The sequence below is a fragment of the Hemitrygon akajei genome, chromosome 4 (assembly GCF_048418815.1).
Source record: "Hemitrygon akajei chromosome 4, sHemAka1.3, whole genome shotgun sequence".
Taxonomy (NCBI): domain Eukaryota; kingdom Metazoa; phylum Chordata; class Chondrichthyes; order Myliobatiformes; family Dasyatidae; genus Hemitrygon; species Hemitrygon akajei.
In genome coordinates, this window is record NC_133127.1 from 32,759,044 (window position 1) to 32,777,093 (window position 18,050).

Genomic DNA, 18,050 nt, shown 5'->3' on the forward strand with positions numbered 1-18,050 from the left:
AGCATCTGTGGAGGGAAATGACAGTCAACGTTTCAGGCTGAGATCTTTCCCAGACCAGGTGAAGGATCTTAACCCGTAATGTTGACCATCCATTTCCCTCCCCAGATGCTGCCTCACCTCCTGTGTTCCTCTACCACCTTTGTTTGGGGCAACAAACTTCATCAGTTTTTACTTTTAGTCACTCACTGTACTTGGGGCAATGAGATCAGAATCAGGGTAATATCACCGCCATGTGGCATGAAATTTACTGTCTTTGTGGCACCAGTACAATGGAATACATAATAAAAGGGAAAGAAACTGTGAATTACAGTAAGTATATATAAAATAGTTAAATTAAATAAGTAGTGCAAAAGTAAGAATTTTAACAAAGTAGTGAGGCAGTGTTCAGGGGTTCAATGTCCATTCAGAAATCGGATGGCAGAGGGGGAGAAGCTCCTCTGAGTGTGTGCCTTTGGGCTTCTGCACCTCCTTCCTGATGGTAACAATGAGAAGAGGGCATGTTCTGGGTGATGAGAGTCCTTAATGATGGATGCTGCCTTTTTGAGGCATCACTCCTTGAAGACATCCTGGATACTACGGAAGCTAGTGCCCATGATGGAGCTGAATGAATTCATAACTTTCTGCAGCTTACTTCAACTCTGTGCGGTAGCCATCCCCCCCGCCCCCGTCCTCTCCATACCAGACAGTGATGCAGCCAGTTAGACTGATCTCCACAGTACATCAGTACATTTATATACTGTATGATATCACTGCATTGATCTGTCACAATTAAGTCCTTTTTCCATACCAGCTCTAGTACAAGGATATTTGAACAGACCTTTCACAGTGCAGCACTACCATGCTCTTTATCTGCAAGGTATTTTCTCTGATGCATTCCACTGTGGGGCCACAGGAGCTATGGCCATTTCTTTCATCTGCTACTTAAAATAATTCCTCCTTCCCGACTCTGCTTCCACTAAGTCCCAGTGCTTTAACTCACTACACACACACACACACACACACACACACACACACACACACACACACACACACACACACACACACACACACACACACACACACACACACACACACACACACACACACACACACACACACACACACTCCCATGAACTCCAACCCTCAAAGTCCATTCCTCTTTTCGACATCCCTGAGGATTTTCTCGTTGGAGTGAAGGAGGATGAGAGGCGACTTGATACTTGATAGAGGTTACAAGATCATAAGAGTCATAGATTGATTGGATAGTCAGAGACATTTTCCCAGGGTGGAAATAGCTAAATTGTGGGGTTAATAACTCTAAAGTGATTGGAGGAAAGTATAAGAGGGATGTCAGAGGTAAGACTTTACAAAGAGTGTGGAGGGTGCGTGGAAAGCTCTGCCAGGGGTGGTGTTTGAGGCAGATAGATTAGGGACATTTAAGAAACTCTTAGATAGGCACTTTGATGACAGAAAAATGGAGGGCTCTGTAGGAAGGAAGGGTTAGATTGATCTTAGTGTAGGTAAGGAGGTCAGCACAACATCGTGGGATGAAGGGCCTGCACTGCGCTGTACTGATCTATGTTCTATGTTCTAAATTCTATATTCCCGGTTGCAAAACCCTTTCCTAAACCACAAGCCTTGCAGGCCTCAAAATGGCGTTCTGAGACGTCTGTCCACATGGCCTCTAACTTGGGAGGGTATGGCGAAGGAGGAGCTCAACAGTTACTGCTGGCTCAATTGATGAGGTGGCATCATATCCAAATCTCTCTGTCTGAGACTACCGACTGTCTAAAAAATATACTTCTGTTGTTCCTTTTGCATGAATCTTTATTTTTATCTTGTCCACTCCCCGGTCTGCTATTGTATAGTGTGGTGGATCACTTTGCCATTGTAAATAAAATGGCTTAATATGAGAGTATACTGACTGGCTGCATCACAGCCTGGTATGGAAACACCAATGGCTTTGAACAAAAAATCCTACAAAAAGTATTAGACATGGCCCAGTCCCTCACAGGTAAAGCCCTCCGCACCATTGAGCACACCTACATGAAACATTGTCGCAGGAAAGCAAGAAAGTAGCATCCATCATCAGGGACCGTCACCATCCAGGGCATGCTCTCTTCTCGCTGCCGCCATCAGGAAGAAAGTAGAGGAGCCTCAGGTCTCACGTCACCAAGTTCAGACACAGTTATTACCCTCAACCATCAGGCCCTTGAACCAAAGGGGATAACTTGACTCAGCTTTAGTGTCCCATCATTGAAATGTTCCCACAACCTATGGACTCACATTCAAGGACTCTTCATCTCATGTTCTCGCTATTTATTGCTTATTTATTTATTTATCTATCTATCTATCTAAACATTGACTGCTCGTTTCAACGGATGCTGCCCAACCTGCCAAGTTCATCCTGCTTGTTTGTACATGTTGATTTGACCACAGCATCTGCAGTGTACTTTGTGTTATCTGGGAGTACAGTTAGACGAGAAGCTTGACTGGACTGCCAACACAGATGCCTTGTGCAGGAAGGCACAGAGTCGACTGTACTTCCTTAGAAGGTTGGCGTCATTCAATGTCTGTAGTGAGATGCTGAAGATGTTCTATAGGTCAGTTGTGGAGAGCGCCCTCTTCTTTGTGGTGGCGTGTTGGGGAGGAAGCATTAAGAAGAGGGACGCCTCACGTCTTAATAAGCTGGTAAGGAAGGCGGGCTCTGTCGTGGGCAAAGTACTCGAGAGTTTAACATCGGTAGCTGAGCGAAGGGCGCTGAGTAGGCTACGGTCAATTATGGATAACTCTGAACATCCTCTACATAGCACCATCCAGAGACAGAGAAGCAGTTTCAGCGACAGGTTACTATCGATGCAATGCTCCTCAGACAGGATGAAGAGGTCAATACTCCCCAATGCCATTAGGCTTTACAATTCTACCGCCAGGACTTAAGAACTTTTTAAAAGCTATTATTAATGCTTTTTGAGATAGTGATTTAGATGCATATCATATTTTTTTTACTGAGTTAAGTATTGTATGTAATTAGTTTTGCTACAACAAGTGTATGGGACATTGGAAAAAAGTTGAATTTCCCCATGGGGATGAATAAAGTATCTATCTATCTATCTATCTATCTATCTATCTATTTATGTACTTGCACAGTTTGTGTCTTTTGCACAGTGGTTGAACACCCCAGCTGGTGCAGTTTTTCATTGATTCTTTTATGGATTTTTTGAGTATGCCCACAACAAAATGAATCTCAGGGTTGTATATCTCAGGCATATACGTACTGCGATAATAAATTTACTTTGAACTTTGAAAACATCCCCAGTGGAAGGCATCTCCACTTATAACATGGGATTTGAAGGTTGGACAAATGGAGTTGGTGTTACAAAAAAATTACAATAGGACTGGTATCGCCATCACTCTGTAATGTGGGTGTCCCCTGTATCGCCTTATTGAGCAACAGTATGGAAGAATCTATACATGCTGCAATCCTAATGAAAGGTCAGTGAACTGAAATGTTCAGTCCGTTTCTCTCAACGCCAGTTCTACCAGATCCAGAGAGTACAGGACGTTACCGCACAGCACAGACCCTTTGGCCCATTGATGCATCATCAATAACTCACTCTGAGACGTAAGAAGTGAGATATCGGCTTTTATTGACTGGAAGAATGAACAACACAACATCCTGGAGAATGAGGGCCGGCCTCAGGCCTCGTTCACCTTTATACAGGGGTTTGTGGGAGGAGCCACAGAAGTAGTCAGCAGGGGTCTGTTGGGAGCAAGCCACTCTGGTATATGTAGTTCACCACACCCATAATGTTGTGCAAGCCCATTAATATACTCTAAGATCATTCTAGGCCTTCCCTGCCACATAGACCTCCATTTTTCTTTCATCCAAATAAAAGTCTCTTCGTTATCCCTCATGTGTCTGCCTCTACCAGCATCCCTGGTAGAACGTTCCACACACCCACCACTTCCTCTGTAAAAATCCTGCCTCTGATAATCCCCCTTATACACCTTAAAGTTATGTCCCCATTTACTAGCCACCTCTGCCCTGTGAAAAACTCTCTGGCTGTCCACTCAATCAATGCCTCTTATTATCACGAACACCTTTATAAAGTCATTGCTCATCCTCCTGCGCTTCAAAGAGAAAAGCAGTAGGGCACTCAACCTCTCCTCATAAGACATGCTTTCTAATCTAGGCAGCAGCTTGGTAAATCTCCTCTGCATCCTTCCTAAAATGCGGCAAATAGAACTGAACGCGATAATCCAAGTATGTCTAACCAGAGTTTTGCAAAATTACCTCATGGCTCTTGAAGTCAATCCATCCCACACCCCCTCCAACCCCACTAATGAAGGTCAATACTGTACACCATTTGCCTTCTTAACAGCCCTGTCCATTTGCACTGCAACTTTGAGGGACATATGAATGTAGACCCCAAGATCCCACTGTTCCACCACACTGCTATTAATCCAGCCATTAGCCCAGTACTCTGTCTCCAAGTTCGACCTTCCAAAATGAATCACTTTACACTTTTCCAGATTGAATGTCAGCTGGCACTTGTCAGCAGAGCTCTGCATCCTGTCAATATCCCATTGTAATCTCTGAGAACCTTCTACACTATCCACACCACCACCAACCTGTGTGTCATTTGCAAACTTACTAACCGAGGGGACCGTGTGGCCTAGGTTGGAAACCCCTGGTTTATTGATGATCTATTTCTACTTCAGATGGATCCAACTCAGGCTACCGTCCATCAACAATTGCCACTCTTCTTATCTCCTTCAGCTTTGCCTGTCTCCGTCCCTTCTTTCGTTGACCTGAACCAACATGATTAGTCTCTGTTACATTCTGATTTCTTTTGTTTTGCTTGCTTCTGCTAATTTAACTGACACTAATATAACCACAGTCTCAGAAATCATGTGCAAGAAAGCATGCATTCCTGTCATGGTAGATTGGAACATCAAAACAGTGGGTGCGGCTCTCAGAGGCCTCTGCTCTCAGGCGATCACTCTCTCTCTCTCTCTCTCTCTCTCTCTCTCTCTCTCTCTCTCTCTCTCTCTCTCTCTCTCTCTCTCTCTCTCTCTCTCTCTCTCTCTCTCTCTCTCTCTTCCTCAATGGTTAGAGACTATGCTGTCGATTCTCGAGTCAGCGAAACTCAAAGTAAAGCAGACAGTAACATTGAAACAGTGAGCTGTTGGTCTCCCCTCTCACTGTTGAGCTGTTGGTCTCCCCCCTCTCTCTCTCTCTCTCTTCCTCAATGGTGAGAGACTATGCTGTCAATTCTCGAGTCGGTGAAACTCAAAGTAAAGCAGACAGTAACATTGAAACAGTGAGCTGTTGGTCTCCCTGTGGAAGGAGTGATACTTCTCTCTCATTTGTTAGTGAGAGAGAGAGTCTCTGGGAAGCTAAAATGTTGGGATGAACAGTGGCTTTTGATGGACTCTAGATCATCGTCTGTTCAGGAGATTTTGCTATTGATTGCTTGGTGGGCAATGGCTAGACTGATGCTTTTGGCTGGAACAAGTGGGGGGGAAGGGAGGGTTGATGCTTTGCTGCTGCTTGTGTATGGGAGGAGGGAGGGGGCTTTGGGATTCTGTTGTTTTTCAGTCAATCGTTCTTCGGGGTTTTCTTCTGTTTCATGGATGTCTGCAAAGAATAAAAATATCAGGTTGTATACTCTATACTCATCAGGGTTCTGATGAAGTCTCTTGGCTCAAAACATCGACTCTTTGCTCTTTTCCGTAGATACTGCTGAGCTCCTCCAGCATTTCGTGTGCGTTGCTTTGGATTTCCAGCAGCTTGTTTGTGTGGAAAACCTTCTGCCTTTACTATCACTGACACAAAACTTCATCCCGATAGGAGCAGTTACTCGGGAACTGAGTGCCGATCGGCAAAAGTGTAAGGAAATGAAAGGAATATCATGACCTGTGAATGGAGTTCCCAACATGGAGACCAATACAGGAGTATCGACGACAGCGTGAGACAAATGACAGAACGAATTCCAAGAGCTAATATCCTGCATTATTTTAAAAGGCTACTAATGTCTTTATTTTAATGGGCAAGTGCAAGTCTAAATATAACAGACAGAAGAAATCAATTCAATGTTTATTGTTTCTTTTAAAATATAACTTAATAAGAGAAATGAAAATCGGTGGCAAGGCTTGACCTCTTCAAGTATTGAGCTAACTATCATAGCACATCAGCAATACCATGCTTTCAAACACTTCATTAAAAGATTAGACTTGAATTGCAACCTTATAACAGCAGAGTATGGTGGCAGAGTAGTTCTGTTGGTTGATCAGTATTCAAGTAGTATTGATAATGATTGAGGTTCAACATGCAAGTTCCATCATGGCAACATTAAAATATGTAGAATCAATAATGCTGACCATCAATTTTCACAGAAGTTCACCTGCTAACCTTCTCTAGCCCAATACGGATTCAAACTCAGAACTACAGCAATGTGGTTGACCACGATGTGTCCTAGCAAGGCAGTCAACTGGGGCTGAATATGCCGAGTCACCATAGTCCACAACGTATGAGTGATTGTATAGAAAAATTATTATTAACACGCATCTAAGACCACATCCTGTCATAAATGCAAAGATAAACCTACATGCACAGTAATGTTCAGTTTCTTGCCACGATCAATCCGTTACCTGCAGATATGAGGTTACAACCCAACAGCTCAAGAGCAAACATGTAGAAAGATAGAAAAGTAATACTTTTCTGTTTCAATATTGCACTCACATTGTGGTCTTACATATTAGAAAATGTCATAGATTCAGTGATGGACTTTCCACCCCATCTGTTATCAGGGAGAACTTCAAGGCAAAAATATGATATATGTTCTTTATAAAAATGTTCTGCTCTACACTGTCATCTCATGACTTTGTGGATTGAGAGGCGGGGTGTGGGGAGATATTGGCACAGTTAAAATAAGAATTACACAGTTTACAGTTATATGTGCTTGATACAATTAGAATATATCACTGATTAGCAGTGTTCAGAGTGAATGGCAAAAAGAAATCTTGAGGAATTAAACGTCCTCCCCTTGTTAGTTTCTACACTGTAGTCCTTATGGCGAATGTCCTCCAACAATGCTGGTAAATATGGAGGTAGAGCAATTTAATGCAATGGAATGACTTGCTAGGGCCTCTTCAGAGGGTTATAAAGAGTCATCCATATTGCAGTGCTCCAGGCAGAAAATCATGCTGAATTTCATTCCCCTAAGGGATATTGGCCAGCCAAATGGGGTTTTCCAATAACCTAGAGCTTTACAATCCCTCCTACTGATTATATATCTTTTTAGATCCAGAATATTCACATTTCCCTCCTGCCACAATGGGATTTGACCTCCCAATCCTCCATTTCAGTGACTGATGCACCTATTTAAACCTTTTGTCACAACATTCAAATATAAATAATCATGTGCTACAAATGGGGAGTAGCCTAACTTCTGGAGCATCTTAATAACAAATATATTAAAGCATAGGTTGTACAGGGTGCTTGGATTATCATATTTCATTCTTTAACTTGAATTAAAAGATATATTGGAATTGCTGACACAAAATGCAATCAGTTTTGACAACTAATACTTTGCTATTGAAAAGTTTATTATGTTTTGTAACTTCATAAACTGATTGAAAGAAAAACACAGGAGTCCTGGGATAATCGTTGCAATTTCATTTCTTTACTTTTAGTGGGGTGCGCACATATAATGTGGTGATGTAATAACGTACTTTTATATATAACCCGTAATGAATTCTGTAAAAAAGAGAATGCTTAATCAAATGATATATTTACTATATATACAGTATACTATATAATATAAGTACATCTTTACCACTGCTGGGATGAACTTACCTTTGATGGGGGTTTACATTATGAGGGGTTTGAGATGTTGCACCAAACAAGCTGAGAGCTTAAGTGTTGGAGGGGCTACATGCCAGTCATCTGGGCACGGTGAAACTGAAAACATTGGCATAGTAAGTTTAAAATGTTCCCATTTAGGCCTAAAGATTTAATCACTGTGGAGGACTTCTTACTCTTTTGAGATGACGTCTCACCTGACAAGGTGCAGGGGTCACTCTGCTTGGCAGTTAAGACTTGTGGCTGTGAAAGAATTTCAGATTCTAGGGCCGCATCCATGGCGATTGTAGGAGTTGACTCTGACAGCTCTGAATACCTTTCTTCTGGACGTGTTGGTATCCCAAACAGTGCACGGCGAGATGCTCAATCTGCTGATCTATCCCAAGCCACCAGACAAAGCTTCAAGCCCATGCTTTCATCTTGACCATGCCTAGATCTAGATGACTGGCATATAGCTCCTCCAACACTTTAACTGTTAGCTTGTTTGATGCAACAAGTTTCAAACCCCACATAATGCAATAAAATGTGGTAAAAACGGAGGAAACGGAATTCCTGCTGCACATTCCAGCTATTTTGCATTGCCATACAAACCTGAGATAGTGTGGTGCCTTTTTCGCTTTCCCTTTACATCATCTCTGCCGTAATAGGGAGACTTTTGATTTGCATTAGGAAAATTATGTAAATTTTTCAGTTATTTCCTTTTCCAAGGATAAGTGGAACAATCCAGCAGTATTTCCATGATTAGTTGTCCTCTTGAATTCGATCTTGTAATTGTGTCCTCTGAGAAACAGAGCCCATCTCTGCATGTGTGCTGCTGCTTTAGTGGAATGCCAAGCAACAGAATAATTCTGTGCTGTGAAGAAAGATCAAAAGTTGTTGCTGTTGAAAAATATGCAGATGAACTCTTCCTACAAGTGCAGGGATACTTACAGACAATATATTCATCTATCAAAATGACAGATTGAGCAATCTAATTTTTGGCATGAAACCATGATATGCCTTTAACATTTATGTGTAGCCGGTTAAACCTTCTCATCAAGACCACCCCATTGTAAACAGAGTTAGTTAATTTGGAGCCTAATGCTGTGGAGGATTTGGCGATAACTCCATGTGGACATGACCGCAGCTGAAAGGAGAAACAAAAAGAAGATGCACTTACAATTGTAAACTATGTGCTCAGGTCTTCAGAGTAGGATCTTCAGACCCAAGGCACAAGAGAAACACTTCAGCCAAGAAGAGGAGATGAACTAACACCAAAAAAATGGTGATCAAACACCACCAAGCCCATTGTCTCGGTAAAGAATAAACAGGAGGCTGAGAAGGGATTTAATCAAGGTGTTTAAAATCATGACATGCCCTCGAAGGTTGAAACATAGGGATCTAATTTTCTATCAGAGAGGTACAAGTCTTTCAACAACTGATTGCTGGTCTGGGACTGGTATTATCTCTGACATCCCTGACATGGTAAAAAAATGACAGCTTTCATCCTGCTGTTGTAACATCATTGACTGAATGTCTTGTAAGATAAAATGGACTCTTCACCTCGTATAACCTTGCACCTTATTGTCTTCCTCCACTGCACTCTGTAACTGTAACATAACATTAATTTTTCTGTGTTCTGCTGATGCTTTTCCCTTATACTAGCTTGACATACTGATGTGGTGAAGTGATTTGTATGGTTGGCATGCAAAACAAAGTCTTTCACTGTACCTCGGTGTATGTAAGGACCCCCCATCACGCAGGGCGTAGCCTCTTCTCATCAGGAAGGAAGTACAGGAGCCTAAAGGCACACATTCATTGATTCAAGAACAGCTTCGTCCCCTCTGCCTTCTGATTTCTGAACGGACATTGAACCCATAAATACTAGCTCACTACTTTGTTTTGCACTATTTGTTTATTTGTTTGTTGGTTTGTTTATTTATTTATTTACTGTAGTTCACAGTTTTATCATTAAGTATTGCCTTGTACCACAAAAACAACAAATTTCTTGACATATGCCAGTGATGTTAAACCTGATTCTGCTTCTGCTTCATGTGATAATAATAAACTAATTTCCATTTACCAATACAGATGAAGTCAGAAGTTTACAGGCACCTTAGCTAAATACATTTAAACTCAGTTTCTCACAATTCCTGACATTTAATCCTAGAAAACATTCCCTGTCTTAGGTCAGTTAGGATCACTACTTTATCTTAAGAATGTGAAATGTCAGAATAATAGTAGAGAGAATTATTTATTTCAGCTTTTATTTCTTTCATCACACTCCTAGTGGGTTAGAAGTTTACATACACTTTGTTAGTGTTTGGTAGCTGATGCACCATCAATAACTCACGCTGAGACGTTGGAAGCGAGGTATCGGCTTTTATTGACTGGAAGAATGAACAACACTACATCCTGGGGAATGAGGCTGGGCAGCAGGCCTCAGTCGCCTTTATACAGGGGTCTGTGGGAGGAGCCACAGGAGCAGTCCAGACAGGTATATGTAGTTCACCACAGTAGCATTGCCTTTAAATTGTTTAACTTGAGTCAAACGTTTTGGGTAGCCTTCCACAAGCTTCTCACAGTAAGTTGCTGGAATTTTGTTCCATTCCTCCAGACAGAACCGGTGTAACTGAGTCAGGTTTGTAGGCCTCCTTGCTCGCACACGCTTTTTCAGTTCTGCCCAGAAGAATGGGGTCGAGAAGGATAGTAAATCGAACATGATAGAATGGCAGTACAAACTCAATGGACTGGAACTTCTAAACTTTTAGTTGTTTTTCCAGACTGTCAACTCGGTAATTTAATTAATTTTAATTTAACTTTAATTTCAATTTAGAGATATAATGGGTTTCAAGCCCTTCCATCCCAACAGGTCTTCACCAGCCTTGGTCACATGGGTCACTATAGTGGGGACCGTATCAAAGATACATCATCCACCCCTCCCTCTCCCCCAATGGTCAGCACGAGCTTAAGGAGCTGGTGGGTGGAGAAATTGCTCAAAGTTATAAAAATAATAGGGTTGTAACAGTAGGAGATTTTAATTTCAAAGTTCAAAGTAAATTTATTACCGAAGTACGTATAAGCCACCATATACCACCCTGAGATTTATTTTCCTACAGGCATTTGCAGTAGAACATGGAATACAATAGAATCAATGAAAAACTACACACAAACAGACTGACAAGCAACCAATCTGCATATACAAAACACAAATAATAATAACAATAAATAAGTAAGTAAATAAATAATATTGAGTTGTAGTTTTGTGTCCAATGATCTCTCAGTGTTGAGGTGAGCAAATTTGACCACATTGGTTCAGAATCTTGTAGGGTAATGCTCCTGCATCTGGTGGTGTGGGGACCTAAAGCTCCTGTATCTGCTTCCCGATGGCAGCAGCGAGAAGAGAGTATGGCCTGGATGGTGGTGTCCTTGATGGTGGATGTGCTTTCTTGTTGCAGGGTTCCTTGTAGATCACAAAGTTCGAAAGTTCAAAGTACATTTCTTCTGAAAGTATGTATAAATTATACAATCATTAGATTCGTCTCCTTACAGGCAGCCATAAAACAAGAAACCCTAAAGAACCCATTAAAAAAAGACTTACAAACACCCAATGTGCGGAGAAAGAAAAAAAACCCACAAATCGTGCAAACAATAAAGGCAAGCAACAGCATTCAGAATGAAAGTGAATCCATAGACATGAAGCCCGGAGCAGCCGGAGCAGGCCCAGAGCCTCGGCCTCAGTTCATCGCACACCAGAGCAAATTGTCACGGGGCTCGCAGACACAAAGACTGGAGCAGCAGGAGCAGGCCACAGCCTCAGTGTGCTCAACGGAGGGGTGGTCTTTTCCTGTGGTGGACTGGGCTGCCTCCGTCACTTTTGTAGGCTTGTCTGTTCTTGGGCATTGGTGTTTCCATACCAGGCCGAGACACAACCAGTCAGGATACTTTCCATTGTGCACCTATCGAAATTTCCCCATATTGACTAGGCCATCCAGAGCGCTAAGGACCTGTACAAGGTCTAATTTGTGAAATATGTTCAGGGAAGTTTCCCGAGTCAGTATATTGAGGGTTCTGCTCAGAATGTTACAATGGTGTGAGGAAAGTAGGAAAAGAACTGCAGGTTGCAACCTAGAGTCTGATGAAGGTCCATTTCCACAGGTAGGAAGGTTGGAGGTCACGGGTTTATAAGAAAACAAGGAGGAATTAAAAAGACATTCCTTTCCACTGCAAATTATTAAGATCTGGAATACGCAGTCTAAATGATCAGTGGAAACAGTTTCAATAATAATTTTCAAAGAAGATTGTGTACTTGAAAGGAGGAGTATGCCAGAAAGGATAGCACAGGTGAGTAAGATAAATGGAACTGTGGACTAATCTCCTTTGAAGATCCAGTATTGAGCTGTATAGCCTTCTCTTCTGCATTATTCCATAACTTGTGGTAAACAGGGTTGGGTGCAGACTAATGTTCACAGTTTGGTTTCCCTGTTTAGTCAACAATTTCCTTTTCATTGTATCATATAACCAAGATGGTGGAATTGGGGCAAAAGCTTTCTCGATGTTCCAATCTGCTCTTGCAGTATAATATCACGCTGTGAGCTCTCTAAACCCCCGGTCTGATCCATGGAAATCAAAGGGCTGCCCAGCTGCTGCAGCTTTACGGATGACAGGAGAGTGTCATGGGAGTGTGGAATGAGCTTTGAGTACAAGTGGTGCATGCGAGCTCAATTTCAACGTTTGGATCGGTACATGGATGGTAGGGGTATGGAGGGCTATGGTCCCCATGCAAGTTGACAGGGGTAGGCAGTTTCAATGGTTTCAGCATGGACTAGGTGGGCCGAAGGGCTGTTTCTGTGCTGTACTTCTCTATGACATCTGGAACCAAGGGATCTGTGGATCTGAGCAACAGGAAAAACGTCAGCACATAAAACACTTTTGCCACAACTATTTCTGTACAGTGACACTGCATAAAGATAATGATAATGACCTAACAGCAAGCTCACTGATGCAGTTTGTAAAGGTTTGGTTTTTAAATATGCTTAATGGTGTCAGATTGGAAAGGGTTCATTTACCGGCCTGAATATTCTTGCAGTTAATTGTCTGCAGTAATGATTACTGGGTGTCATCTGAACAGGCAGCCTGGTCTTGTGCAATGGGCCTATTAAAAAAATTAAATGTTATTCAGTGAGTCATTCTCGCTTTGTTATTGAAGGTGTTTATGGATCAGTGTCTGAGGGTCATTATTAGATGAGAACTGGCCTCCAAAGTTCAGTGAATAAAACTTGTTCCTGTATCTCCAAGGAGTTCAATAAAATAAGGGAGAAATTTGTTCTTATTTTGCTTAAGTGTGTTGGGATACTGGTTATGCTTATGTGTATTGTTCCTTCCTAATCACCCTTCAACAGAGGAAACAGTAAGGATTCAATTGAGCTTGATTGATTGTATGACAATCCATTAAGTTCAAGAGCCGTGGGGTAATGGTGTAGTTCTATAAAATGCTGGTTAGACCATACTGGAAGAATCGTGTTTGCCTCATTATAGGAAGGATATGGAAGCTTTAGAGAGGGTGTAGAGGAGATTTCCCACTGAAATTCCTAATAAATAGAAATGTACATGGTGAATAAATGTTGCTCCTTGATCCTTGACCCTTCATTAGAGAACGTGTCTTATGAGAAAGGGCTGAGTGAGCTCAGGCTTTTCTCTGTGGAATGAAGGAGGGTGAGAGGCAACGATACAAGTGTAGAAGATGATAAGAGGCATTCATAGAGTGGACAGCCTTTTCCCAATGCGCAGATTGCTAATACGAGAGGGCATAATTTTAAGGTGAGTGGAGGGAAGTATGGGGGTATGTCAGAGGTAGGCTGAGGGTAGTGCTAGAGGCTGATATAATAGGGACATTGAAGAGACTAATACGTGGAACGGGTTTGTTTCACTCTCGTTACTTTGTCGCTTGTAGTGTTTGCTGAGCATGATGGGCATGCTGTCTTGGTACTGGAATGTGTGGTGACTCTTGCAGGCTGCCCCCAGAACATCCTTGGCTGTGTTGGTTGTTAAAACAAATGATGTAATTCTCTATATCTTTTGATGTACAATACTGTGCAAAAGTCTTAGGCACGTATACAGTATATAGCTAGGGTGCCTGAGACTTTTGCACAGTACTGTATTAGTGAACGTGGAGCAGAGAGCAAGTTTGTAAATCTGGCAGGAGATAAGAGGAATAGACAGAGTGGACTGCCAGCGCCTCTTCCCCAGGGCACCACTGCTCGGTACAAGAGGACATGGCTTTAAGGTAAGGGGAGGGAAGTTCAAGGGGGATATTAGAGGAAGGTTTTTCACTCAGAGAGTGGTTGGTGCGTGGAATGCACTGCCTGAGTCAGTGGTGGAGGCAGATACACTAGAGAAGTTTAAGAGACTACTAGACAGGTATATGGAGGAATTTAAGGTGGGGGGTTATATGGGAGGCAGGGATTGAGGGTCGGCACAACATTGTGGGCCGAAGGGCCTGTAATGCGCTGTACTGTTCTATGTTCTATGTTCTATAAAGATGTTGGGAATGGTGGTGGTGGAGCACCGCGGGGTGTGGGACAGGTGGAAGGGAAAGAGAGCCCGGGGCGAGAAGTGGTGCGGGTGCAGTCATACCCAGCCCTGCGATACCAAGCGAGGTCGCTCGATTCCAAACTGGTAAACTGATTATTATAGAATATCTTCCCTCTCCTTTCCCCTTTTCCCAACCAGGATTCCCCTCCCCCTATCCCCTTCCCACTCTCAGTCCACAGTCAAGACCCATATCAGAATCCGGTTTATCTTCACTCACACATACCATGAAATTTGTGTGACAGCAGTACAGTGCAATACATAAAATTGTCACAGAAATGTGAAAAATTCTTAGGCACCCTAGCTTTATATATATGTGCCTAAGACTTCTACACAGTACTGTACATATGATTCATGAATTTGTATCTGAATCTGAATGGTGAGTGATGTTTGATTAGAAATATCCCTGGGGAGGAATAAGAATCCACAACCTCTTCAAAGTATGGCCAGTGAGCCCCTTCTGGCACATTTCAGAAGCTATTGGATTTCCCTTTACTCCTCATGCCTCAGTGTGTGGCCCTACAGTTATCTGACTGCAACACAAGAGGTGCTGCAGACCAGGCAGCATCTTTGGAGGGAAATGGACAGTCAGAGTTTCAGATCAAATCTCTTCATCGGAATCTCCTCTCTACAACGAGAGGTCTGTAAGCAATGATCCCTCTAGTTTGTAATGACCAATGTGTGCAAAAATATGGCCGTAACACGCTGTAATGTCTTCTCTGTAATGTTTCACTGCTAAGGCTAATGAAATGGCTTCTCTGTAATGTTCACTGCTGAGGTAGTGGTTTCTCTGTAGCAGCAATGTTTGGGTTATGGCTGGAGATAACAGGACTGTGGTATGCACGTTAGCCAATCAGGAGTTTGTTGCTCTGTCTTGTGAATCTGGAAGGAGGTTTATCGCGGGCTTTTGAGGAGAGAAGACGCGAATGGAGAGATTTGGTAGACCGCCAGACAGGGTGGACTCGGAGCGAGGGTCCGAAGGGCAGCGACAATCGGATGAGGTCGATGGTGGACAATCGACGTATCAGTGAGCTCCAACTTTGCACAACCGACTGTTTAATAAGATTGGGCCCTTTTTTTCTCTTATTTCATTTCTCTACTAACCATATTATCAAAGTAAGAATTATAAAACTTAATTGTTTAATCACATATTGTGTACTGTTTGTTATTTCATGGTACTGATTTGTAACGGGGGACACATTGCGCAGCATCCACCCAAACGAGATTTCTTAAGATTGGCCGGGCCAGGGGCTATCACCCCCTATATTAAGCCGCTAATGAAGAGAGAATTACATTGCACTGTGCAATTTTTTGCCCAGTAACAACAACATGTGCACACTGAATAATTTCTTCAATAAAAACAGTATAAATAAGCCAGTTCTAAAATCTGCAGACAAATCATCACAAACTCCACATTGTCAACACTGTCTGCATCAGAAACTGGAAAAGGAAATGTGATTGTGAAATATAGTTATAGTTATAGACGTGGGTAGCCTCCAATCTGATGGCATGAACATTGATTTCTCCAACTGCCGGTAATGCCCCTCCTCCCATTCTTTCCCCATCCCTGATTTTCCCCGTCCCCATTTTTTTTTCTCTGCCCATCACTCTTTGCCTGTTCTCCATCTCCCTCTGGTGCTCCCCTCCCCTTTCTTTCCCCCTAGGCCTCCCGTCCCATGATCTTTTCCCTTCTCCAGCTCTGTATCCCTTTTGCCAATCACCTTTCCAGCTCTCAGCTTCACCCCACCCCTCCTGTTTTCTCCTATCATTTCAGATTTCCCCCTCCCCCTCCTACTTTCAAATCTCTTACTATCTCTTCTTTCAGTTAGTCCTGACGAAGGGTCTCGGCCCGAAACGTTGACAGTGCTTCTTCCTGTAGATGCTGCCTGGCCTGCTGTATTCCACCAGCATTTTGTGTGTGTTGCTTGAATTTCCAGCATCTACAGATTTCCTCGTGTTTACATCTTCAAATACAGTCTAGATTGACAAGAAGTTAAAACATCACAGCTCAGTATCCAGACAATAAGCTAATCAATTGAATGAAATAATTAACTGGGCAGGCTGAAAGGTCTTTTCTACGTCCTCCTTACTTATATCCACAATTCTGTACTCCAGTCCCTTCATATTTTGATACTGCAGGGTTAATTTTCCTAAAAATACATATAAAATGCAAGTGTAACACCTGCCCCTATACCTCCTTCCTGGCCACCATTCAGGGCCCCAAACACTCCTTCTGGGTGAGGCAACACCCTACCTGTGAGTCTATTGGTTTCTTTTATTTTATCCTGTGCAGCCTCCTTGTGCGATCCCCGGCGCCCTCCAGAGAGACCCGATGCAAATTGGGGGAATCACTTTGTCAAGCACCTTTGCTCTGTCCACCGTAAAAGACAGGATCTCCTGGTGTCCACTCGTTTCAACCCAACTTCCCATTCCCATTCTCACATCTCTGTCCTGTTACTTCATCTGGGTAGCCTCCAGCCTGATGGCACGAACATTGATTTCTCGAACTTCGAGTAATCAGTTCTCCTTTACCTTTTTTTTCTTTTAATCATTATGGCCACCCTCTCACACCTTTCTCTTCTCCTCACCCTCTCACACCTTTCCCTTCTCCTCACCCTCTCACACCTTTCCCTTCTCTCTGGTTCCCCTCCCCGTTCACTTTCTTCCCTGATCCACTGTTCTCTCCTACCAGAATCCTTCTTCTTAAGCCTTTTACCTCTTTCTCATGTTACCATCCAGCTTCTTACATCATCCACCCCCACCCACCCAGCTTCCCCCTTCAACAATCACCTGCCAAATTGTATTCTTCCTCCTCCCCCTTCCCGTCACCTTCTTATTCTGCCTTCTGCCTCCTCCCATTCCAGTGCTGATGAAGAGTCTCAGCAGGAAACGCTGATTGTTTATTGCCCTCCTTAGAGGCAGCCTCACTCCTGCATTTTATATGCGTTGCTCCCCTCTGTTTACACCTCAATCAATATAATGGAGTGACGTGGGGTAATTTTTGTTTAAGATCGAATCATGATTACAGCAAGATAATTTCCTTAGAAACAGCTTTCTTTGTTGTAAACATTTGGTCTAGGAACATTATTAAAGCAATTTGCACTGTATACATCAGAAATAGTCCTGTAAACAGAGGTGTGATCTTTAACCCAAGACTGGAAACTTTTTTACATGTACCAACCTGCCCAAGGCCTCACTGAGGGTGTTTCCACCGATTGCACTTTAATGCAAGGTCCAAGCTGACCTCATTCACATGCACTCCACGAAGGACAAGTGATCTTGATTAAGGCTTATTTTTCAGCAGAGGCATTGACTAATAGTCCAAAGATCCAAAGAATAGGCAGCCAGAATCGATGGAAAGTTTCTCAACTCCGTTCAGAGGATGTGATGGGTGAGTACCTATTAGATGCACAAATTTCACAATGCACAATGAACAAATTTCAGACTTTATAATCTGTAGAAACAGTTCATGGTTGATGCAAAAGAAACCTTGCATTTACCAAAAACTGTCTTACAAACATACTCAAGCAGACATGCATAAAGTACATACATCTTGACACACACATCTGTCAATACCACCCACACCTGTTTGAACATAGACTGTTACTGCACTCTGTAGGTGAAGGGTTTCCAC

The 18,050-nt window shown here is 42.7% G+C and overlaps 1 long non-coding RNA gene across 1 annotated transcript; it reads right to left on the reverse strand.

Annotated features, from left to right (window-relative positions):
• Positions 1 to 12,502: 12,502 nt before the first annotated feature.
• LOC140725898 (uncharacterized) lies at positions 12,503 to 17,791 on the reverse strand. Its single transcript, XR_012098503.1, has 3 exons — positions 17,598 to 17,791; positions 16,227 to 16,393; positions 12,503 to 12,720 (listed from the first exon to the last, which is right to left on the reverse strand). It is a non-coding gene; the product is annotated as an uncharacterized lncRNA (long non-coding RNA).
• Positions 17,792 to 18,050: the final 259 nt, after the last annotated feature.